Source organism: Schistocerca americana, chromosome 2 (genome assembly GCF_021461395.2).
Source record: "Schistocerca americana isolate TAMUIC-IGC-003095 chromosome 2, iqSchAmer2.1, whole genome shotgun sequence".
NCBI classification, from domain to species: Eukaryota; Metazoa; Arthropoda; class Insecta; order Orthoptera; family Acrididae; genus Schistocerca; species Schistocerca americana.
In genome coordinates, this window is record NC_060120.1 from 827,365,249 (window position 1) to 827,391,134 (window position 25,886).

Below are 25,886 nucleotides of genomic sequence, written 5' to 3' on the forward strand. Positions count from 1 at the left end.
ACTGTGCGCAATAGGCTGATGATTGTAACCACGACAGCATGCAGCGCTGTACAGATGGGCCAAATAACAAGCCGAATGGACCGCTCAGGATTGGCATCACGTTCTCTTCATCGATGAGTGTCGCATATGCCTTCAACCAGACAGTTTTCGAAGACATGTTTGGAGCCGGCCGCTGTGGCCGAGCGGTTCTAGGCGCTTCAGTCTGGAACCGCCCTGCTGCTACGGTCGCAGATTCGATCCTGCCTCGGGCATAGATGTGTGTGATGACCTTAGGTTAGTTAGGTTTAAGTAGTTCTAAGTCTAGGGGACTGATGGTCTCAGATGTAAAGTCCCATAGTACTTACTCATTTGAGCCACATTTAGAAGCAACCCGGTCAAGCTGATTGTCCAACGAGTGCAGCAAGGTGGAGGTTCCCTGCTGTTTTGAGGTGACATTATGTGGGGTCAACGTACGCCGATGGTGGTTATGGAAAGAGCCGTAACGGCTGTACAATACGTGAATGCTATCCTCCGACCGATAGTGCAACCATATCGGCAGCATACTGGTGAGGCATTCGTCTTCATGGACGATAGTTCGCGCCCCCATCGTGCACATCTTTGTGAATGACTTCCTTCAGGATAACGACATCGCTCGACCTGAGTGGCCATCATGTTCTCCAGACATGAACCCTATCGAACATGTCTGAGACTGAAAACTTGTTTATGGACGACGTGTCCCACCAACCACTCTGAGGGATCCACGCCGAATCGCCGTCGAGGAGTGGGACAATCTGGACCAACAGTTCCTTGGTGAACTTGTGGATACTACGCCACGACGAATACAGGCATGCATCAATGCAAGAGCACGTGCTACGGGATATTAGGGGTACCAGTGTGTACAGAAGTCTGGACCAGCAATTCTGAAGGTCTCGTTCTATGGTTCTACAGCATCCAATTGGTTTCCATGAACAAAAGGGGCGGAAATGATGTTTATGTTGATCTCTATTCGAGTTTTCTGTACAGATTCCGGAACTCTCGGGAACGAGCTGATGCGAAACGCTTTTTGATGTGTGTATATAAATGGAGTTAGCCTAAACAAATACTACTCTTAGCGTGTTTCAAGCGACTTTCAGTGTCAGCGGAAAAAGTCAGTCCATATCTCTTATAAACCAGATCAATGAACCAAAATATTATGTTCAGAAACGTAACAGCGTTTGATCCACCATTGGAACACAATACAGAAGCGATTCTGCATACCACGGAGTCGACGAATTGTTGGTAACTTTTCAGAGGTATGGGCACCAGAAGTCTACGCATAAGTAACGTAAATTCCATACTTACGGGACAGTGTTTTGTCAGTGCGAAGTTAGCATCCGATAGTGTTCCAGGTGCATTCCATCGGGTTCAAATCAAGCGAATTTGGCGGTTAAGACATGGACGTGAGTTCACTGTCACGCTCTTCATCACACGATTTTGGTCTTGTGACACCGCCAGCTATCCTAGTGAAAGATGAAAGACATAAATTATGCGAGTGGTCCGCATTAATGTTCTCGTAGTTCGCTGTAAGTAGGCTGTTTAGGTTTTTTTATTGGTAACGCCACCTCTGTATGAAAATCACTGGCTGTGTTGTGTGCAGTCTGTGGCTGCTTTGCATTGTTGTGATACTCGCCATTGTAGTGTTAGGCAGCTGGCTGTGAACAGCGCGTAGCATTGCGCAGTTGGAGGTGAGCCGCCAGCAGTGGTGGATGTGGGGAGAGAGATGGCGGAGATTTGTAATTTGTCATGAACTGCTATATTTATATATGATGATATCAAGGTAAATACATTGTTTGTTCTCTACTAATATCTTTCATTTGCTAACTATCCCTATCAGTAGTTAGTGCCTTCCATAGTTTGAATCTTTTATTTAGCTGGCAGTAGTGGCGCTCGCTGTATTGCAGTAGCTTGAGCAGCGAAGATTTTTGTGAGGTAAGTGATTTGTGAAAGGTATAGTTTAATGTTAGTCAGGGCCATTCTTTTGTAGGGAATTTTGAAAGTCAGATTGCGTTGCGCTAACAAAATATTGTGTGTCAGTTTAAGCACAGTCATGTATAATTGTTCAAAGGGGAAGTTTCATCGCAACTGTCATGGTGTCTGCCATTACTACCACATGTGCCACGGAAGCCCAGGTGAATGTTCTCTATAGCATAATACTGCCCCAACCGGCCTCCATCCTTAGCACATTGCATTCTTCCAATAGCTGATCGTCTAAATAACAGGAAATTCGTACACGACCATTGATCTGGTGTGACAGAAAGCGTGATCCATCGTCTGTCTAGTACCCTACGACTATACTTAACGATGTCCTAGAGTCAACATGGGAACACGTGTTGACATCTGCTGAGGAGTCCCATGCTCAGTATGTGCATTGAACAGCGTGTTCTGGAACAATTGTGCCTGTACCAGTACGCTATTAACAGATCTGCCACAGGTCTCCGACTGTCCTACTTCACAGAGCTGGCAAGCCAGTAACATCCACGTCCGAGGTGAGCGTAGACTCCAACGCCTTGTTGCCTACTCATGGTTTCACTGTCTTCAATCACTTACCAAAGGCGCTCACTACAGTGACATCTGAAAATTCTATTAGCCTTGCTGTTCCGAGGTTCTTGTTTCCAGACATCGTGCCCATAACAGTCTCCCGTGTGTCTGTGGCCTGTAATATTTGATATAGCTATTAGCGTGGAGGCTTCCATAGATAGCAAGAACTATCGGGCCTGCTCATCTACCTCAGTGTAGAGTGCAGCTCTCGCAGAATCATTGGTATTTTTGAACTACACTCTAAGACACAAAAAAAGAACGTTGCACGAAGGAATTCTTCGAATGGGACAAAATCGGCAAATGTGATGTACAAGTGCAGACAAACGAAAGATTACAAATTCAGAAAAATTGGATGATTCCTTCAAGAGAAAGAGCTTAATAAATTAAGTAATTCAGTAACACCTTGGTTCACCTCTGACCACATTGCCAGCAGTTATTAGGACCGCCAACCAGTAGCGATGGTCAGGGGTGCCATCTCGTTTCTCGATCCTTTGGTTGTCATCCGCAGCACAATTACCGCACAGCGGCAAGTCGACGGTATTCCACGCCCCGTTTTGTTGCCCTTCATGGCAAGGCATATTAGGCTTACATTCCAGCAAGATAATGCCCGCCTGCACACGGCGACAGTTCTGCTGCTTGTCTTCAAGCTTGCCAAAACCACGTTAACCAGCAAGGTCGCTGGATCTCTCCCCAATTGAGAACGTTGGAACATTATCGGCAGAGACCTCCAACCAGCTCGGGATCTTGACGATCTAACACGAGACTTCGACAGAAGTTGGCACGATATCCATCAGGAGGACACCCAACAACTCTATCAATCAGTGCCAAGTCCGCAGCTCGTGGTCGTGCGGTAGCGTTCTCGCTTCCCACGCCCGGGTTCCCGGATTCGATTCCCGGCGGGGTCAGGGATTTTCTCTGCCTCGTGATGACTGGGTGTTGTGTGATGTCCTTAGGTTAGTTAGGTTCAAGTAGCCCTAAGTTCTAGGGGACTGATGACCACAGATGTGAAGTCCCATAGTGCTCAGAGCCAATCAGTGCCAAGCCAAACAACTGTTTGCATGTAATGGCCAGAGATGGACCAACACGTTATTGAATTGTTCAGTTTGTGACGCTCTCTCTCTTGAATAATTCATCCAATCTGAAATTACCATCATTTGTTATTCTGTGTATGTACATTACGTCTACTGTCATCTGTCTTATCCCCACAATCCGATAGCACCTTCTTGGCGAGTCGTTTTTTTTTTTCTGTGAAGCCATTTTAAAAGCCATATAATTGAGAACAGTTTGAGATGTCCGTTCCCGGTAGCAGAGTGGTCAGCGCGACAGAATGTCAATCCTAAGGGCCCGGGTTCGGTTCCCGGCTGGGTCGGACATTCTCTCCGCTCAGGGACTGGGTGTTGTGTTGTCCTAATCATCATCATTTCATCCCCATAGACGGGCAAGTCGCCGAAGTGGCACCAAAACGAAAGACTTGCACCTGGCGAACGGTCTACCCGACGGGAGACCCTAGTCACACGACATTTACATTTAGTTTGAGATTTGTAAGTCAATCGCGGATATTGTTGCTATACTACACTGAAGAGCCAAAGAAACTGCTACACTTGCCTAGTATAGTGAAGGGCCCCCGTGAGTACGCAGAAGTACCGCAACACGAACTGGCATGGACTCGAATAATGTCTGAAGTAGTGCTGGGGGGGGGGGGGGGGGGGGGGGATCTGACACCATGAGTTGTGCAGGGTTGTCTATAAATCCGTAAGAGTGCAAGGAGGTGTAGATCTCTTCTGAATACCACATTGCAAGGCATCCCAGATATTCTCAATAATGTTCATGTCTGGGGAGTTTGGTGGCCAGCGGAAGAGTTTAAAGTCAGAAGAGTGTTCCTGGAGCGACTCTGTAGAATTACGGACGTATGAGGTGTCGCATTGTCCTGCTGGAATTGCCCAAGTTGTAAAACTTATATCGATTAGAAGTAGGTTTATTTTATGTAGCTGTGTATTGGTGTTGTTTGAACTCCTTGATGTATGGCAAGAAATTTAGAGTTTTGTAATGTATATATGAAAAAAGCAAAAGAATGTTGAAATTTTTCATTATTGTAATAAGAATATGTTTATAAAAAAGAGTACTTTGTTAAAAGCTGGTTCGTGCTTAGGGCAATTGTATTTGTAACATGTAATTGCTGTAGGGAAGTCCCTCCGCAACGGAAGTGGCATGGCGCGATGTAAAAGGTGGGTTTGGCTGGCGAACTCAGCTGCTTCTTTTTGTGAACGACAGGCAGTACGTGGTTAGCCTTAGCATGGTACAACTCGACATTGCTAAGAGAGGCAGTTGGAAGATGCATTATAAGGGATTTGCCTCGGATGTGGATCTGGCTATTATTTGGTATTCACAGAATAATAGAATGACCATCGAAACGCACAAATTATAGTATTCCTAGTACTGTAAATATGTTGTCGAGCCGACATTTTAACGCTGAATTTTACAATCACGATCTCGTATCAGTTACGTACAATCTAGGTTTCGGCTTTCACGCCGTTATCGAGTATAATGATCTTAGACTGTGAGATATACACAGTCCAACACATTTGCTTAACGTGATGCAAGTGGTACAAAATTAGCGTCTTATAGGAATGCACCACATTATCGTACAAGCACTTAATATCTGGGAAAGTCAGCCCAAAGCAAGTAAACGCTAGAATCACAAAATGTTGAGCGAGTCTCGTGATTTTTCTTACCAAGGTGTCAGACGCCATGTGGTCACCACCTGTTTCAGTTTGACTGTAGCCGCCGTAGTGGGACAGAGCTCAGGTCTCAAGAGTCATTGTAACAAATGAATAATTCGGAGCCCCCTAGAATTTATTGTAGATGGTATGACGGGTGTTCCCCCTCTTGCTAACTTCTGTCTTCCTGGATTCTCTGCATGAGTGCATGTCTGTAGACTCATTGTGAAGTAACTCATTATCTCAATGCTTTCGCGCTGAATTCCCAAGCAAAATTGACGAAATCCACTCCTCCTTAGTGTCTACGTAAGGGAATAAAGTAGTATAAGATTTTCTATGCTTTGTATATTTCGAATCTGGCATCAAGCTTTGTAAAAAATGACCACATTCCCGAGTGCTGATTAACTGTTATTCAAGATTATTCCACTTTCATTTTTCTTCAGAAAGTATGGGTGTCATATCAGTGATCTAACAAAGAAAATGCACAATGAATGAAAATAAATGGTTTAGTGACTGTATGGTCATATCGGAACTGAGCGTATCCATTGCCCTGTTTCTCGCTTTTCCTTTTGCCAGATGAATCAGGAAGTGCAGGGTTCGAACATTTTAATTTAACAAGTCAGGATCCCGTGCGACAGTTGCACATGCAGTGAACGATTTATACGCCAACGAGGAGAGACACGACAAGTTAAATCTTGCCTTGTGCGCTAGCTCCAATAGATTTCCCCCTGTTTGTCGTGACAACAAAACCTACGGTTGACCACAAACGAGAGAATATGGTACAATTAGTCTCACTTTATTATCTGTGGAAACTAAACACAAAATTAAGATACTCTTTCGAAGGACGACATGAGTGATAAGCACGGCTGATAGCCATGCGGAAGACTCGGTTTCGATTCCCGGTACCAATAGAGATTTCTTTTCGTTGTGGGAGGACTGGACAGGGTGCACCCAGCCTCGTGATGGCAACTGAAGAGCTACCTGAGCGAGTAGCAGCGTCTCCAAGGTCTGGGAAGTTGACGACATCCGGGAGCGCGATGTGCTGAGCCCACGTCCCTGCATACCAAATCCGATGATGCCAGTGGTAAAGGATGACACGGCCATCGGTCGACGCGGAGTTTTTATTTTCGAGAGGCAATAACGCATAAGATTTCCTTTTTACAATATAGGTCAAATTAAGACACCCCTCCTCTTTCAGCGTTATTTAGAGTTGCTTCCTGAAGCACGCCCTGTTATAAGCTCCAAACTGATTCTAGGTTAGCACCATTCAGTTCCGAAGTTAGTGATAATGAAAACTCTCCAGTACACGAAAATGGGCCATATACGATATTAACTGAAGGGGAATAATATAGTTGCCTGCAAACGACAGGCAGTGATCACAGAAAACGTCTACATCTGTATCTACATGGATACTCTGCAAATCACATTTAAGTGCCTAGCAGAGGGTTCATCGAACTACCTTCACAATTCTCTATTAATCACAATCTCGTATAGCCCGCGGAAAGAACGAACACCTATATCTTTCCGTACGAGCTCTGATTTCCTTTACTTTATCGTGGTGATCGTTTCTCCCTGTGTAGGTCGGTGTCAACAAAATATTTTCGCATTCGGAGGCGAAAGTTGGTGATTGGAATTTCATGAGAAGATTACGTCGCAACGAAAAACGCCTTTCATTTAATGATGTCCAGCCCAAATCCTGTATCATTTCTGTTACACTCCCATATTTCCCGATAATACAAAACGTGCTGCCTTTTTTTGCACTTTTTCGATGTACTCCGTCAGTCCTATCTGGTAAGGATCCCACACCGTGCAGCAGTATTCTAAAAACGGACGGACAAGGCAGTCTCCTTAGTAGATCTGTTGCATTTTCTAAGTGTCCTGCCAATAAAACGGAGTCTTTGGTTAGCCTTCCCCATAACGTTTTCTATGTGTTCCTTCCAATTTAAGTTGTTCGTAATTGTAATACCTAGGTATTTAGTTGAAATTACGGTTTTTAGATTAGACTGATTTATCGTGTAACCGAAGTTAAACGAGTTCCTTTTAGCACTCATGTGGATGACCTCACGCTTTTCGTTATTTAGGGTCAACTAGCAATTTTTGCACCAGTCAGATATATTTTCTAAATCGTTTTGCAATTTGTTTTGATCTTCTGATGACTTTATTAGTCGATAAACGACAGCGTCATCTGCAAACAACCTAAGACGGCTGCTCAGATTGTCTCCCAAATCGTTTATATATAGATAAGGAACAGTAAAGGGCCTATTACACTACCTTGGGGAACGCCAGAAATCACTTCTGTTTTACTCGATGACATTCCGTCAGTTACTACGAACTGTCACCTCTCTGACAGAAAATCACAAATCCAGTCGGGTAACTGAGACGATATTCCATAAGCACGAAATTGCACTACAAGCCACTTGTGTGGTACAATGTCAAAAGCCTTCCGGAAATCCAAAAATACGGAATCGATCTGAAACAGCTTGTCAATAGCACTCAACATTTCATGTGAATAAAGAGGTAGTTGAGTTTCACAGGAACGATGTTTTCTAAACCCATGTTGACTGTGTGTCAATAGACAGTTTTCTTCGAGGTAATTCATGATGTTTGAACACAATATATGTTCCAAAATCCTGCTGCATATCGACGTTAACGATATGGGTCTGTAATTTAGTGGATTAATCCTACTACCTTTCTCGAATATTGGTGTGACCTGTGCAACTTTTCAGTCTTTGGCTACGGTTCTTTCGTCGAGCGAACGGTTGTATATGATTGTTAGGTATGGAGCTACGTAAAGGTGCTACATAAAGGGAAATATCACGAAAGCATTTTCCACATTATGGAAAACTACTTGCATGTCTTTGGATTTTGGTTCAAGGGCGTACAAAAATTATAGGTGGATATTTCAAAGCGGTTTTGAAACGCGTGCGATAGGAGGAAGCAAGGAAAGGACCTCCTTTCACTTAGGTCTCTAGATATGCGTTACTCTAACGTTTGAAAGACTCATAACTGGTTATGTCTTGTTGGAGAGAAGTTGTTGTTGTTGTGGTGTTCAGTCCTGAGACTGGTTTGATGCAGCTCTCCATGCTACTCTATCTTGTGCAAGCTTCTTCATCTCCCAGTACCTACTGCAACCTACATCCTTCTGAATCTGCTTAGTGCATTCATCTCTTGGTCTCCCTGTACGATGTTTACCCTCCACGCTGCCCTCCAACGCTAAATTGGCGATCCCTTGATGCCTCAGAACATGTCCTACCAACCGGTCCCTTCTTCTTGTCAAGATGTGCCACAAACTCCTCTTCTCCCCAATTTCATTCAATACCTCCTCATTAGTTATGTGATCTACCCATCTAATCTTCAGCATTCTTCTGTAGCACCACATTTCGAAAGTTTCGATTCTATTCTTGTCCAAACTATTTATTGTCCATGTTTCACTTCCATAGATGGCTACACTCCATACAAATACTTTCACAAACGACTTCTTCACACTTAAATCTATACTCGATGTTAACAAATTTTTCTTCTTCAGAAACGCTTTCCTTGCCACTGCCAGTCTACATTTTATATCCTCTCTACTTCGACCACCATCAGTTATTTTGCTCCCCAAACAGCAAAACTCCTTTACTTGAAGTGTCTCATTTCCTAATTTAATCCCCTCGGCATCACCCGACTTAATTCGACTACAACTGTTAATCGAGTCCGCTGAGCCTGCGATCGGTTGGCGGGCAGGCCCTTTTCAGCAAGCGGCGTGGCGCTGGATGCTGCGCCGCCTTTGTGGCGTGGCCTGGTCAGGAACAAAGCGTGACCGCCGTGCTGCCCCCCACCATCAGCGCGCTTCCTGGAACGCGGCTGGGACGGCAATTAGCAGGCGACCTGCCGCTTTGCCACGGACAGTCTTCCGCGCCGGCGGGGATTTATGTGCTCCAGCGGTTCTCACCTCGGCAGGCGAGCCGTCACGACCGGGGATACTCTGCCCTGGCGCGCACCACGATCGCTGTGGCTATCGTACGTCTGTGAATAAACGAAACTAGTGGTCACATAAAAAGATTTAAATTTTTATTGACATAAAAAAGCTTACAGGAAGTGTTGAACGAAATCGTCACAGTGCCAAATACAGTGACGGAAAAGAGAAAAACTGCAGCACCAAAAAGAAGTTGTAAGATGTAAACGAACCGTGTGTCTACATCTGAAAGAAGACGTATGTTCCAAATTTGCGCCAGTCGCGTATTGGTGGCGCTAGTAGTGCCAGTATGGAGATGCAAATCAAGTTTGCTTTAAACACACCCTGTAACGGTCGTGAGCGTTCGTTACCTTTGACATTGGGCGTTGTGCCTTATTAGTAAAATGGAAATGCCGTGTGAGCATATCTGGGATGCCTTGCAACGTGCTGTTCAGAAGACATCTCTATCTCCTCATACTTTCACGGATTTATAGACAGCCCTGCACGACTCATGGTGTCAGTTCCCTCCAGCACTACTTCACACATTAGTCGAGTCCACGCCACGTCGTGTTGCGGCACTTCTGCGTGCTAGTGGAGGCCCTACACGGTACTAGGTAGGTGTACCAATTTATTTGGCTTTTCAGTGAAGTATAGCAACGGTATCCGTGACTGACTTACAAATCTCAAACTAAATGTAAATGTCGTGTGACTAGGACCTCCCGTCGGGTAGACCGTTCGCCTGGTCCAAGTCTTTCGAGTCTACGCCACTTCGGCGACTTGCATGTCGATGGAGATGAAATGATGATGATAAAGACAACTGAACACCCAGTTCCTGAGCGGAGGAAATCTCCTACCCAGCTGGGAATCGAACCCGGACCGTTAGGTACGACATTCCGTCGCACTGACCACTCAGCTACCAGGGCCGGACACTCAGTAAAAATGTCTTTAAGGCGACAAGGGCGTCATTCTCAACATCTCATTGAGTTTGAACGAGGTCTTGTAACAGGGCTACGAGAAGGTGGATATTCCTTCTGCAAAACTGCAGAAAGACTTGGCAGGAATGTAGCCACTGTTTATGACTGCATCAGCGGTTGTCACGGGAGTGTACTGTCGTAAGATGACCGGGCTCCAGAGGGTCAGGTGGCATTAACGAGAGGGAAGACTATTGTGTTCGGTGTGTGGCTCTGGCGCATCGTACTGCATCTGCAGCGGCAATTTGAGCAGCAGTTGGCACCACCGTTGACACAACGAACTGTTACAAATCGGTTAGTTCAAGGACAAATCCAAGACAGGTGCTCTGTGGCGTGCATTGTACTGACCACAAACAACCTCCATTTCCGACTTCAGTGGTGTCGAGCGAGAGCTCATTGGAAGGCAGGGAAGAGGTCTGTTGTATGTTCCGATGAAAGCAGAGTGACGTGATGGCCGTGTGATGGTTACAAGGTGGCCAGTTCTGGGTTTGCGATCACCCTGTCTGTATGCTAGACACACTGGAATGGATCTACACCTGGAATTATGGTCTGGGATGCGATTTAGTATGACAGAATCCCGCTTATCGTATTACAGTTATCCCTCGGACTCTGATTGCAAAATTGTACGTCAGTCTGTTGATTCGACCTGTTGCGGTGCCGTTCGTGAAAAGCAGTCTAGGAGATGTTTCCCAACAGAGAAAAGCTCGCCCATATACCACTGTTGTAACACGCTCTACGGAGTGTCGACATGTTACCTTGCCCTGCTCGATCACCAGATCTATGTCCAATGGAGCAAATGTCGGACATCGTTGGATGACAACTACAGCGTCATCCACAGACAACATTAACCGTCCCCGTATTGACAGACTAAGTGCAACAGGCATGAAACTCCATTCCACAAGTAGGCATCCGGAATCTATAGATACAAAGCATGCACGTTTGCATGTTTGCATTCAACATTCTGGTGGTATTACCGATTATTAACGTAATAGCATTTCACAATTGCAATGGCTAATCTTGCACTTACATTAACCTGTGTTCTTGCAATGTTAATCTTTTAAACTTGTTACGTAGACAAATGTATTCCCGAAATTTCATTACTCGACATAAATTATTTTGGTGTTGCAATTTTTAAAAGAATTTGTACATTTCGTATCTTGAGCGTCAAGACGATACGTGGCAATGTTGTTCAAAGTTCATTTGCACTGATCTGTCTTTGAACACAGGTCTAGTCTTGAATCCAGTGAATGTTGACTGAAACGGTAGGAGCGTGGGTGGTGGAGTCAAAGGTTCTTTTGTTTTTACTACACAATGTTCAATTTGTAATTTATCAATAGAAACCAAATCTGAATTTTATACATGATTTTTAGGACGATTTCACCATGGCTGATAACAACAGTTTGACCTCGAAATATATCTGATCACATTTTGCTTTAAGACAACAAATCTTTGACCTTACACCTAGTAGCAAAATTTATGGCTGTAATCTCTTAAGCAAATTATATTTAAAAAAAAAAAAAAAGAACTCTGGCATACATGTTTTATTAAGGCACAATGATTCACGAAAGGTGATAACTAACTGAGTGCTAATGACCAATATGAAATCCCAAAAATAATGTCACGTCGAAGAAGGTGTAATTAGATTAATGACGAACACTAACTTCACTTAACGAAGGTTTATTCAGCACTTTCACTTACAAGAGAGCGGAGCGAACTGCCTCTGGCAAGAACACATACAGCATATGTACAGTTACAGAACATTCCAGTACAATGATTCTTGACATTTGTAGATACTTCTAAAATGTACTCGAACTGAATATAGAAATTAAAAGTTTAGAATTCAGGTATGTTTTGAACTCATGACCCTCCATGCAACAATCTAATATCATAACCACTACACCACGGTGACTGCGCCACGCAGTTTCTTCTGCGACATTCCTCCTCCTCAAGAGAACAGCGTCTCGGTGTTACGTCGTCCTAGTCCGGGAACGAGTCATCGGTCCTGCATACTCCGACTGCCGATGACTGATGTTCGCCCTGACGGTGGTCTTAGAACTTTCTTTGCCGCTACGCTCTTCGTCACCTTTTCGCTTGTTGCTTGTCGCTGGAGCTCCGAATTTACCCTGGATTGCAGAATCCTTATAGGGCTTCATTCGAAGGACATGGACCGTATCTCTGATCTTTCGTTGTCGTGTCGGGGTCGAAATCTTCAACTTCATAAATAACATCCGACAACTGTTTTACAACATTATAAGGCCCAAAGTAGCGCCTGAGGAGCTTCTCAGAGAGACCAACCTTCCGAACAGGAGCGAAGACCCAGACGAGGTCACCAGGCTATAGACAACAGGGCGGTACCTCGCGTCATACTTTCCTCGATCGTTTTCTTGAGCCTCCAGCGTGCGGAATTGAGCTAACTGCCGAGCTTCCCCAGCTCTTGTTAACACCTGGCCCATGTAGTCGTCGTCCACGTCATCAGAATGTAACGGAAATACAGTGTCCATCGTCGTAGTCGCCTCACGCCCATGCACCAGCAAAAATGACGTAAATCCTGTGGTGTCTTGTTTGGCGATGTTGTAGACAAACCTCACGAAGTGTAGCACCTCATCTCAGTTGCTCTGCTCAACACTGACGAACATCGATAGCATGTCGGCCAAGATCTTATTAAGGCGTTCTGTAAGCCCGTTAGTTTGCGGATGGTAGGCAGTCGTCATGTGACGAGTAATGTTGCACCGACGGTTTATCTGTCACAAGATTCGATTGAAAAACTTTCCCTCGATCTGTAATTAACGACCTTGGGGCACCGTGTTTTAATGTCTTCCACGATGAATTTGGCTACCTCAAATGCTTGGGCTGTTTTCACGGCTTTTGTAATGGCAAAGCGTGTCAGATAATCAGTGCAAACAATAATCCATTTATTGCCACTAGCAGACGTTGGAAATCGTCCGAGGAGGTCAATCACAACACGCTGGAAAGGCGTTTCGGCTGGTGGAATTGGTATGAGTCGGCCAGGTGGTTTCTGAGGAACTGTCTTTCTCCTCTGGCTATCTCGACAGTGCGACACATAGTGATGGACACTCCTAAATAAACCTGGCCAGCAAAATCTCTTGCGGATCCTATCATATGTCTTGTTGTTGCTGTTGTTGTTTGATGCAGCTCTCCATGCTACTCTATCCTGTGCAAGCCTCTTCATCTCCCAGTACTTGCTGCAACCTACATCCTTCTGAATCTGTTTAGTGTATTCATCTCTTGGTCTCCCTCTACGATTTTTACCCTCCACGTTGCCCTCCAATACTAAACTGGTGATCCCTTGATGCCTCAGAACATGACCTACCAACCGATCCCTTCTTCTGGTCAAGTTGTGCCACAGACTCCTCTTCTCCCCAATTCTATTCAATACCTCCTCATTAGTTATGTGATCTACCCATCTAATCTTCAGCATTCTTCTGTAGCACCACATTTCGAAAGCTTCTATTCTCTTCTTGTCCAAACTATTTATCGTCCATGTTTCACTTCCATAGATGGCTACACTCCATACAAATACTTTCAGAAACGACTTCCTGAATGTCTTAATAAATCCTAAACGTCCGGCCTCAGGTGTGTCATGGAATTTCTGTATAGGAATCACTGGTAGCCACTTCTTTCCAAACGGATCAAAGTTTTTTTCTTGCAAAGTAATCCATTAACTACCTTAAACTGTCCTTTTACATCCTCTGACCGATTTAAGGCAAGCATAATTTGAGATATCTTGGAGTCCTTCTTCTGCTTAGCAGAAAGATCCTGGAGTGCAGCGAGACAGTCACTATGTTCATCAAAGTCTTGATGGTCTTGCACAGGGTTTCTTGGCAGATAGTCGGCATCTTGGTGTTTTCTGCCACTTTTGTACACTATGGTAATGTCATACTCTTGAAGACGTAGTGCCCATCTGGCGAGTCGTCCTGTTGGATCCTTAAGACCTGTCAGCCAATAAAGTGAATGATGGTCTGTAACAACTGTGAATGGCCTTCCCTAGAGATACAGTCGAAATTTGCACATGGCCCAGACCACAGCAAGACATTGTCATTCTCTGGTTGAGTAGTTTCTCTCGGCTTTTGCAAGTGTCCTAGAAGCATAGGCTATATATAACCTTCTCTTTTCCATCCGAAATTTGCACCAGAACAGCACTGATCCCATACCCACTGGCATCTGTGTGTAGTTCTGAAGTTGCTCTCTCATCATACAGATCAAGTACAGTGACAGTTGTCAGAGCTTTTCGCAGCACATCGAAAGAATCTTGTTGAGCACCACCCTAGATATATTTATCATCAGCTTTTAACAACTCTTGGAGTGGCCTGGCTTTGATACAAAAATCCTTGATAAAACGACAGTAATAAGAATATAATCCCAGGACGCTTCTCACATCTCTAATACTTTTAGGAATAAGAAATTCCGTTATAGATCTCACCTGTTCTGGGTCTTGCTGCACACCTTCGTTTGACACAAGGTGTCCAAATATTTTGATTTCTTTTGCTCCAAAGAGACACTTTCTTGGATTAAGTTTCAATCCGCCTTGTTGGAGACACTTACGAAAGGCCCTCAGTCTTTTTACGTGTTCATCAAATGTCTCTGAGAACACTATAATGTCATCTAAATAACAAAGACACATATTCCACTTCAAGCGACTTAGAAGATTATCCATCATCCGTTCAAAAGTTGCTGGTGCATTACACAAACCAAACTGCATTACGTTAAACTCATACAATCCTCAGGAGTGATGCATGCAGTTTTCTTACGATCAGCCTCATCTACTTCGATTTGCCAGTATCCCGAGTACATGTTCATGGTTGAAAAAGTCCTCCCTCAGACAATCTAGTGTATCATCAATTCGTGGAAGGGGGTAAACGTCCTTTTTAGTTATCCTATTAAGCTTCCTGTAGTCAACACAAAAGCGATAACTGCCGTCCTTCTTCCTGACGAGAACCACTGGTGACGATCATGGGCCCTGCGAAGGCTGAATGATGTCATTCTTCATCATTTTCTCTACATCGTCGCGAATTATTCGACGTTCCATTGCTATCACACGGTATGCTCTCTGCCTTGTTGGTTGACGGTCTCCAGTGCTAATCCGGTGCTTCACCGTCGATTTGTCTAATTTGCTCTTCACCTGTGGATTGAAGCACTCAGAGAACTCTTGAAGGATGGCAAGTAGCTTCTTCTGTTGTTCCTTAGTGAGATCTGGTGATAGTCAAGCTAGAAGATCTTGTCTCGTAGTGGTAGCGCCAATTTCGTCCACATACTCGGCAAGGGAGGTTTCTATGACGCTCAGCTGTTCGGCAATTAACGGCTCAGCGTTTGCTACGCACATGCATCTTGGAAAGATCTGCGGTTCTCCGCGACAGTTAACTATCCACAATTCACCAAATCCGTTCATAAACGAGACGACAGAGGCTGGGATGACCAAGCTATTCTTCAGTGGTATGCTTCTCTTACATTCGACTACAAGATCCATAGGTTGATGCATGGCATGACGCAGTTACCTTTCTAGCGCTGACTGCAGGAATGATCACTTCATCCAGCACACATAGTCTCCACACACTCGGATGCGCATCTTCCTGTCCACAGTATCTCATCTCGACTAGCATAATCTTCGAGCGACCACAATCTACAATTGCTTGAGAAGCTTTCAAAAAGTCCCATCCGAGAATGACATCATGACTACACTCTCGGAAGACGATGAATTCTAAGGGCACTTATACCCACACGAATGACACTTCTTCCTGTATGTTTTACATATTTCCCATTAGCCACCTTCAGCAGAGATGTTTTTCTGTCGACGAATACGGTTTTCTGCAACTGGCGACGGTACTTCTCCGAAATGACAGAATATGATGCTCCAAAGTCCACAAAAGCTTGGGCTGGTTGGCCATCCATGAGGATATCGACGTAGTTTCCAATTATTTTTATAGTGATGGACGGCGGAGGATTTTTCTTTTCGGTGGTCTCACCTCCAACGAAGGTCGCACCCTTTAGTTCACCAGGTTGCGGCGGCTAGGTCATCGGCTGGAACTTCTAAACGGCCATGGAGACCTCGATCAGCGTGTTGAGGAGCGTCCTCTCCAGCGGCTAGCTTGCGGCGATGATGACCTACGTCGTCCTGCACCCACATCTTCTTGTTCATCTTCTTCGTCCCGGAGTTGGCGTTGGCTAAGATCGGTCTACTGTCTTCTGGCGCGGGCGTCATCAAATATCCTCCGCATTTCTCACTATAGCGGACCACATGTCCCGGTCGTCCGAAGTGGAAACGTACTGGTTGGTTATCCTGGGTCCTCCAGACGTCAGTTTTCCCTGGTGCCCTAACAGGTTCCTCATGCGGCATTGCAGGAACGTAACTTCGCCTGGGTCTCGACTTTTTCACCCGTTTAAAGGGAAATGAAGGATGAGAGATTGGGTTCAATGTCTGTTCCACTTCCTCCCTCATGACCTCTTGAAGCGTCTTGGTTTTTTGCTTGCCGTACAATCCAAGTGCCTTCTGAACTTCCTCTCTCACTATCTGACGAAGAACACTTGTGAAATCAATTCCTTCCTCCATCACAGACGTCGATACGACGTTTGGAAGCCGTTCAAACTTTTCGCGTGTAATTCTTTTTTGATGTATTGTCTCGATATACTGGCACCACCTTCATTCGAGGATCCATTATTTTACACAGCTCCAAGAAGTCCCGAATGTAGGATACTGTTGTTTCTCCTGGACACTGCGCCATGCACTTTAATTTATCTTCAGCGTTGCACTTCTGTCGTTGTGTGTCACCGAAATACTTACGCAGTTGCGCCTGGAATACTTCCCAGCTTGTGAACTTCTCCTCGTTGTTCTCATACCATTGCTTGGCAGTGCCCTCCAAGTAGAAAAATACGTTAGCCAAACACACGGTGTCATCCAATTGGTAAATATGGCTATACGCTCATATAACTTCAGCCACTTGTTTGGATCTTGGCTATCGTCACTAGAGAACCCGGAACTATGTCTCATATGATGGCACACAGTTGCTGTCATCGTAACGTCCTCTTCTTCTTCTGTCTCCGATAGATTGCGATCTGTTGAATATGGCTCGAACTCGGGTTTCTCGCCACGTAAACGGCGGCTCTGTCGTGGCCTGATGGGAGCCACTGTGCCGTTGATAATGTGTGCTATCACAAGTTCCAATACCCAGCGAATCCACCAGAATAATGTCACGTCGAAGAAGGTGTAATTAGATGAATGTCGAACACTAACGTCACTTAACGAAGGTTTATTCAGCACTTGCACATACAAGAGCGCGGATAGAACTGTCTCCAGCCAGAACACTTACGGTATATATACAGTGTGACATCCCCTTTAAAAAAGTAAGAATGACATTGCTGGTAAACTTCTATTATTTGACTTTCAAACAGCTGAGCAAAACTCAACGTACTCAGACAGTTTTCTCTTTACTTATTCTGATCATCACTAAACTGACACACAATATTCTTAGCGCAACGTAGTCTGACTTTCAATAATCCCTACAAAAGAATGGCCCTGACTAACAATAACTTATACCTTTCATGAATCACTTACCTCACAAAAATCTTCGTTACTCGAACTACTGCAATACAGCGAGTGCCAAAACTGCCAGCTAAATAAAAGATTCTAACTACTGAAGGCACTAACTACTGATAAGCATAGTTAGCAAATGAGGAAAATGGGGGTAAGCTACAGGGCGAGGCGGTTTATATACAACAAGTACAAGAGCGAAGAGGGAATTATAAGAGTAGTCGACCAAGAAGGAAGGGTTCGGATTAAAAAGGGAGTAAGACAGGGCCGTATTCTCTCGTCCCTATTGTTCAATCTATACATCAAAGAAGTAATGGTGGAAATAAAATAAAGGTTCAAGAGTGGAATGAAAATTCGAGGTGAAACGGTATAAGTGATAAGATTCGCTGATGACATTGCTATCCTCAGTGAAACAGAAGAAGAATTACAAGATCTACGGAAAGGAATAAACAGTCTAATGAGTACAGAATATGGATTGCGAGTAAATGGAAGAAAGACGAAAGTAATGAGAAGCAGCAGAAATGAGAACAAAGAGAAACTTAACATTAGGACTGAAGGCCACGAAGTAGATGATGCTAAGGAATTCTGCTACCCAGGCTGTAAAATAATCCACGACGGGCGGGCGAGGACCACATAAAAAGCAGACTAGCACTGTAGTACTGGAAAAAGGGCATTCCTTTCCAAGCGACGTCTGCTAGTGTCAAACGTACGCCTTAATTTGAGATAGAAATTTCAGAGAATGTACGTTTACAGCAAGGCGTTATATGGTAGTGAAACATAGACTGCGGGGAAACCGAAACAGAAGAGAATCAAATCATTTGTGAGGTCGTGCTACAGAAGAATTTTGAAAATTAGGTGGAGTGATAAGGTAAGAAATGAGGAGGTACTGCGCAGAATCGGAGAGGAAAGGGATGTATGGAAAACACTGACAAGAAGAAGGGACAGAATGGTAGGACATCTGTTAAGACTGTAGGGAATAACTTCCACGGTACTAGAGCGAACGGTAGAGGGTAAAAACTGTAGTGGAAGACAGAGATTGGAATACATCCAGCAAATAACTGAGGACGTAGGATGCAAGTGCTACTCTGATATGAAGAAGGAAGGAAAGGAAATCGTGACGGGCAGCATCAAACCACTCAGAAGACTGATGACTCGAAAAATTTCGTTACTCTTGCGTGATGCCTCGGAGAAGATAACTTTCGGTAGAGTACGAGACCACGTCTGTATCTGATCGGTTTAGATGACACCCGTGAAGAGTAATAGTACGGTTCAATAACGAATAGCAACCGCACACCAATACGGAAAGACAAAATGGATCTTTAGTAAACGGAGTAGTCTCATTTTTTCTTTCTGGTGCTAGTACATCGTACATATTTATTTCATACGTCGCGACGCTTTCATCCTCATCTGGTAGGTGTGCTGGCGCCTGTTCGCTCTACCTCTTTAGTGCTCTTTCCCCTCTTGCAAATCGTAAAGACCGATGGAGGTAGTCTCCTACAATTCATTAACATCTGGTGTAAAACTCGAGACGCTGTTTAAGTGAACGGCTGAAGCTACAACATTATGGCCGCTGTTTTTTCCACGGTTAATGCCAGTTAGGTTTTTATATACGAAAAATTAAGGCTAAACTCTGTACTCTAGACCCAATCAAGTACTCGTGCCATTAGTATTAACGTGTGATTTGTAAACCAGTATCTTCTCGAACATGTGAGATATGAAAACAGGAAGTGGGGATCCGGGAGTAGTAGCTACTGAGCCCACAGAAGCAAAACAGTTAACAATCTCTATCCTGTACATGCGAGTGTACAGAGTACACTTGACAATCAGTACCGTCAAACATAACATACTTTAAACGAATGAGCAAGAACCAATCTGTTTTGCAATTCCATATTCTGATTTATTTCTGAACCAATCTATCAATCAAACTGAAGCCGGCAATCAACATTTATTTGAAAGGTCCTACTACGAAAAAATTGTAAACGCTACAATTTTATGAAAATTACAAGAAACTTTTAAAATTAAAAAAAACTTTTTAAAACCATCAGAAAGATAATTCTTAAGACCTTTCAATACATAACGAACCACCATAGAATCTCAAAGCAAACCGCACCATCGCCAAATCAGTTAATATTGCATAAGCAAGAACTTTTCAAAAACCAAATATAAAAAAATACCAGACATATATCGGCTCACAAATAGGCACGCAGAACGAGGACCCAATGACCCCTACCTTACACATCTACTAGGCGTTCACTGTACCTAGAGCAATTCTCGCCACAGATCAAGGCCGTAAACAAGACTAAAATTCTAACTTTCTAAAACAGAGATAGATTAATCAGTCTTAAGCTCGTGAGACAAGGCACAAACTAAATACACATTAATAAAAACATTTTGCCTTTCAATAAAACATGGCCCTTTTATCAAAAGGAAACACGCAGACTTTAGTTATTCAGTGTACGGCTGACAGACATTGCACAATTCAATTTGATAACGACCACAAGCACTAATCAATGGACCTCGTAACGGATCCACTTTTAGAAGCTGGAATAACAGCCTACTAGCCCTTACCGAACACAATTTTGACTTAGGCAAGGATTGAATGACACAGGTACCGTTTTGTGTAGCGGATAACTGTGACACGTAATCGGTAACCTGATATTACATTTAAAAAGAAAACAAAAAAAGGCACAAACACAAGATGGTTCAAAGTGGCTCATCGTTTCCAAACGGACGTCCTTATGAATGTGGCCAGGAAGTCGGCGAGCAACAGGAAGCAGACAGGCAGTCTTATTAAAATGGGCTTACTCCCACTGAAAGAGCAGCTACGATATGCGACAACCCTCGTGTGACTGTAACATTTTCCCAGTATACGGAACAGCGACCAGCTCTAACACACGTCTCTTTGTACTGCCCTCTGCGCTTGCCGTGACCAACCGTCCACCTGTGTCCTCGTCCGTTAGAGCACTCATCTATCTCGGTGCGGATTCGCCTGTACTTAACTTCTCCCGAGCATCGCAAATGTCCTCCCGTTCCGGAACCAGGAACTCAACGCACCCGTGAAGACATTCTCTGGTCGTGAGTATCGATACGGAGATATCAGTCATTACGACAAATTAAAACCGCCTAGAGATGGCAACTGGAATCCAAGGACACGCCTTAAATAATTTTTGGTGATCTAAACCTAATTTTCAGAAAATAATCAGTCTTGATCGCAAAAAAAAAAAATGATTTATTGATGGTGGCCGGTTTTAGTCTTGAAGGACCATCTTGAGACCACAGGAAATCACCATAGGTGACCCGCGTAGGCGCTGACCGGAGATATATTGTGCGCTGGAAACAGCTGACGACTGTGCCTTCTGGCATTTACTACAACTCCGGTCAGCGCCTACGCGAATCACCTATGGCGATTTCCTGTAGTCTCAAGATGGTCCTTCAAGACTAAAACCGGCCACCATCAATAAATCATCTTTTTACGATAAAGACATTATCTTATTAAAATATGCCATTCATGTTGTGGACTGCCGGCCGAAGTGGCCGTGCGGTTAAAAGCGCTGTAGTCTGGAACCGCAAGACCGCTACGGTCGCAGGTTCGAATCCTGTCTCGGGCATGGATGTTTGTGATGTCCTTAGGTTAGTTAGGTTTAACTAGTTCTAAGTTCTAGGGGACTAATGACCTCAGCAGTTTAGTCCCATAGTGCTCACAAGGGAACCTCCCCATCGCACCCCCCTCAGATTTAGTTATAAGTTGGCACATTGGATAGCCCTTGAAAAACTGAACACAAATCAATTGAGAAAACAGGAAGAAGTTGTGTGGAACTGTGAAAAAATAAGCAAAATATACAAACTGAGTAGTCCATGGGAAGATAGGTAACATCACGGACACTGGTATTGTAGGAGCGCCGTGGTCTCGTGGTAACGTTAGCAGCTGTGGAACGAAAGGTCCTTGGTTCAAATCTTCCGTCGAATCAAAACTTTAATTTTTATTTTCAGTTTATGTGACAAACTCTTATGTTTTCATCACTTTTTTGGGAGTGATTATCACATCCACAAGAAAACCTAAATCGGGCAAGGTAGAAGAATCTTTTTACCCATTCGCCAAGTGTACAAGTTAGGTGGGTCGACAACATATTCCTGTCATGTGACGCACATGCCGTCACCAGTGTCGTATAGAATATATCAGATGTGTTTTCCTGTGGAGGAATCGGTTGACCTATGACCTTGCGATCAAATGTTTTCGGTTCCGATTGGAGAGGCACGTCCTTTCGCCTACTAATCGCACGGTTTTGCGATGCGGTCGCAAAACACAGACACTAAACTTATTACAGTGAACAGAGACGTCAATGAACGAACGGACAGATAATAACTATGCAAAAATAAAGAAAGTAAAATTTTCATTTGTATGAAGACTTGAACCAAGAACCTCTCCTTCTGCAGCTGCTCACGCTACCACGAGACCACGGCGTTCCTCGCCTCACGCGCTCCTTGATGTTGCCTATGCCGCCCATGGACTACTCAGTTTGTATATTTTGCTTATTTTTTCACAGTTTCACACAACTTCTTCCTGTTTTCTCAATTGATCTGTGTTCGGTTTATCAAGGCCTATCCACTGTGCCAAGTTATAACTAAATCTGAGGGGGGTGCGATGGGGAGGTTCCCTTGTCAGAGTCATTTGAACCATTTTTTTTGTTGTGGACTGGCAAGACAGCCAATCCACTATGACAGAAAGCCGAAAGGCACGCGTTTAAGCTCACGCAGGTTGGCGTGAGGTCTGGAACAGGACAAGGAATTTATAGTAGCAAAGAACGTACGTAACTACTGGAATACTTAACTTTAATTCATAATTGGTGAACATCGCTCTTGACGGAACATGTTTTACAGCATCAATAGTAACTGGTAATGGCGCCTTGCTAGGTCGTAGCAAATGACGTAGCTGAAGGCTATGCTAACTATCGTCTCGGCAAATGAGAGCGTAATTTGTCAGTGAACCATCGCTAGCAAAGTCGGCTGTCTAACTGGGGCGAGTGCTAGGAAGTATCTCTAGACCTGCCGTGTGGCGGCGCTCGGTCTGCAATCACCGATAGTGGCGACACGCGGGTCCGATGTATACTAACGGACCGCGGCCGATTTGAAGGCTACCACCTAGCAAGTGTGGTGTCTGGCGGTGACACCACAATTCAGATACATAGATAATTCAGAAAGTAAGTTACAAGTTACACATGTCGTCACACGTCAAGGCTATTGCTCGGCAAGAGTGGCGAGTACCTTTTCCAGGATTCCTGCAAAAACAGCTCTGCTGCGGTGCAGATGACAGGCGCATCACAGTGTGCGACTCAAATGATGTCCAACTGCAGACGCACTTCGAAGTTGAAGTTCATAGAACAGTGATATTCATGTGGGGAAAAACGTCAAAATTGCACACAGATTCATCGTGGAAGTCTGGCGATAAATGGATCAAATGCAGTATTGTGTCCAGCCGTAGTGAAACGATGCCAATAATTTGACCAAGACCTAACAGAAGCAGGCAATACTGATCGGGGAGTCCAGATCTCGCATCATGACATTCCCATCTTTTCGACAAACTGAAAGGACTTTGGAGGGGGGGGGGGGGGGGATTTGGAGAGATTTTTCAACAATGGGGTGCGTTGACACTGTGTTTCTCAAATGGTACAGTGACCTAGGAGCAAAAATGTATCGTCGATGAACAATTGGTAGAACGTTCTTTACCGAGACTTGGTAACTGAATTCGAAGAAAGTGTTATGTATTTGTGCCTCTTTGAAGTGTAGCGCAGAATTCGATAAGAGTTAACTTGGCCTGCCATAATAATGTTTAATTTACTTTATTTTTTGAAGTCCAAAACGGTTCAAATGTCTCTGAAAACTATGGGACTTAACATCTTAGGTCATCAGTCCCTTAGACGTAGAACTACTTAAACCTAACTAACCTAAGGGCATCATACACACCCATGCCCGAGGCAGGATTCGAACCTGCGACTGTAGCGGTCGCGCGGTTCCAGACTGAAGCGCCCAGAGCCGATCGGTCACACCGTTTTGAAGTCCCCTCGAAGTTATACGTTTCATAGATTCTATTCACGATAAACACTTCAACATGGTATGTGTCAGTTATGCAGAAATTGTTCACTGTTCTTAAATCTGTGTGTATGTGTGTGTGTGTGTGTGTGTGTGTGTGTGTGTGTACGGCGTAGAGGATTTGTGGAGGAACAATACTTTTACCAGAATATCAAAACACTATTACCACCTGTCGGACAGTTATTTCTTTAGACACATGTAACAAACATTTTTTTGTACCTGTTTATTTCACTCTGTTCTACTGAAAATTTATTTATTAGACGACAGTGCAGATAATATTTTCATCTAGCATTGTATCTGAGAAATATCTATTGTTTTCAACCTCAAATACATTACTGATAGCAGATTTCATCAGAAGAAGTATTTACTGCGAGGCTGTTGTTCATATTCACGAGCGCTTAAACAGCTACTAAAGATATATATGTGTGTACCCCACAAATAATTCTAAATACTTTCCTGTTTGTAATAACTACTTTACATTTTTCTACTTTACGTAGATATTATACCAAAATTATGTCCTATACTACAGCAGCGAAAAAAAACGTGCAAAAATGTGTTATATTTTCAATTTCTATCTCCCTAAAATTGACTATTATTCCTTTGACTGAAGTATCCAGACCCATAATTTTTTCCATTTTGTACTAGTGCGCACAAAAAGTCATACCTTTCTATTCAGATTATTGTTTTTTGATGATATTGTACACTAATTAAAAGGTACTTTCCATAGTATGAACCTGGACGAGTTGTGTGGTTTTCTCCATATTTTGTTTCTGAAAGTTAACTCGTTTGTGCAAAACAATTTAGTAATTTGCACCAAAAAAATATTTATTCCTTATTCCGTTAATGTTGCTTTCCTCGGATTGACAAAAATTCTTTAAAAAATGAAATGATATTTTATCAACACATATCGAGAAAGCTAAGGGTGGATTATCAAACTCAACGTTCTCCCATTACTGATGATCGTCCAGCTAAGCCACGAACACGCTCTACAGTTCAAAGCGTCAAGTAGCTACCGGTCTGTTCCCGTTTTCGGCCGCGATGGGTAGCTGCGTGGTTTGGGGCGCCTTGTAACGGTCCGCGCGGCTCGCCCCATCGGAGGTTCGAGTCCTCCCTCGATGTGTGTGTCATCCTTAACGTAAGTTGGTTTAAGTTAGATTAAGTAGTGTGTAAGATCAGGGACCGATGAACTCAGCACTTTGGTCCCATAAGACCTTACCACAAATTTCCAATTTCCAATTTTTTCCCGTTTTCACTTAAATATTTCTGCTGCGAGTGATACTGAGACTGCTGGAAGAAAGCGTTTGCTTGGTTCTGTATTCTCAGCTTCTCTGTCTGTTTTTGAACACAGATATAAAACGATTAAACAGGAAAATAATAAAAAATGCCAACGAATTTTCTGACTCACCATTTCTTTTCTAAATGTAGTCGTTCAAGAGATATTTTCTTTTATATACATGAATTTTAGTTGTGGTTGTTTACTTTTACGGTAGTGGTTTTATTTCTATCATTTAACTTTAGATGTACAGTAAAAACTCGATTAACCGTCACTCTTTAAACCGTCAGTTTCTGTTAACCGTCACTCAGGCTACAGAAAACGCACCCACACAGGGACAACCACAGCGCCAGAGGAGGAGGAGAAGGAGAAACAGCCGCAGCACGAGGAACACGACCGCACCACAACAAGTACACAGTCAACAGAACACCAACACCCACGAACACATCCCGGACACCAACTCAACAACCCACATAACACACCCACTCACCTCAGAAAATACACAGGCGCCCACAACTGCCACACGAACAACCGCCTCGCAGGCCAGCCCTCACCAAACGCCAACACTGGAACAAGCGGCCGCTAACACGACCAACAACTCCCAGGCCGACATGACCAACATCACAACAACATTCCAGAGAATAATGGAAACATTATTCCCCGGACGCACGACCACCGAAATAGTCACGAAGATTATGGGGTGTGTCTCACAACTCTTCATGCAGTTCATGTCGGGTACGCTCAACTGGACTAGCTTCCAAGCCACTATCACACCGCTCTTTACACTACTACATGGATAATA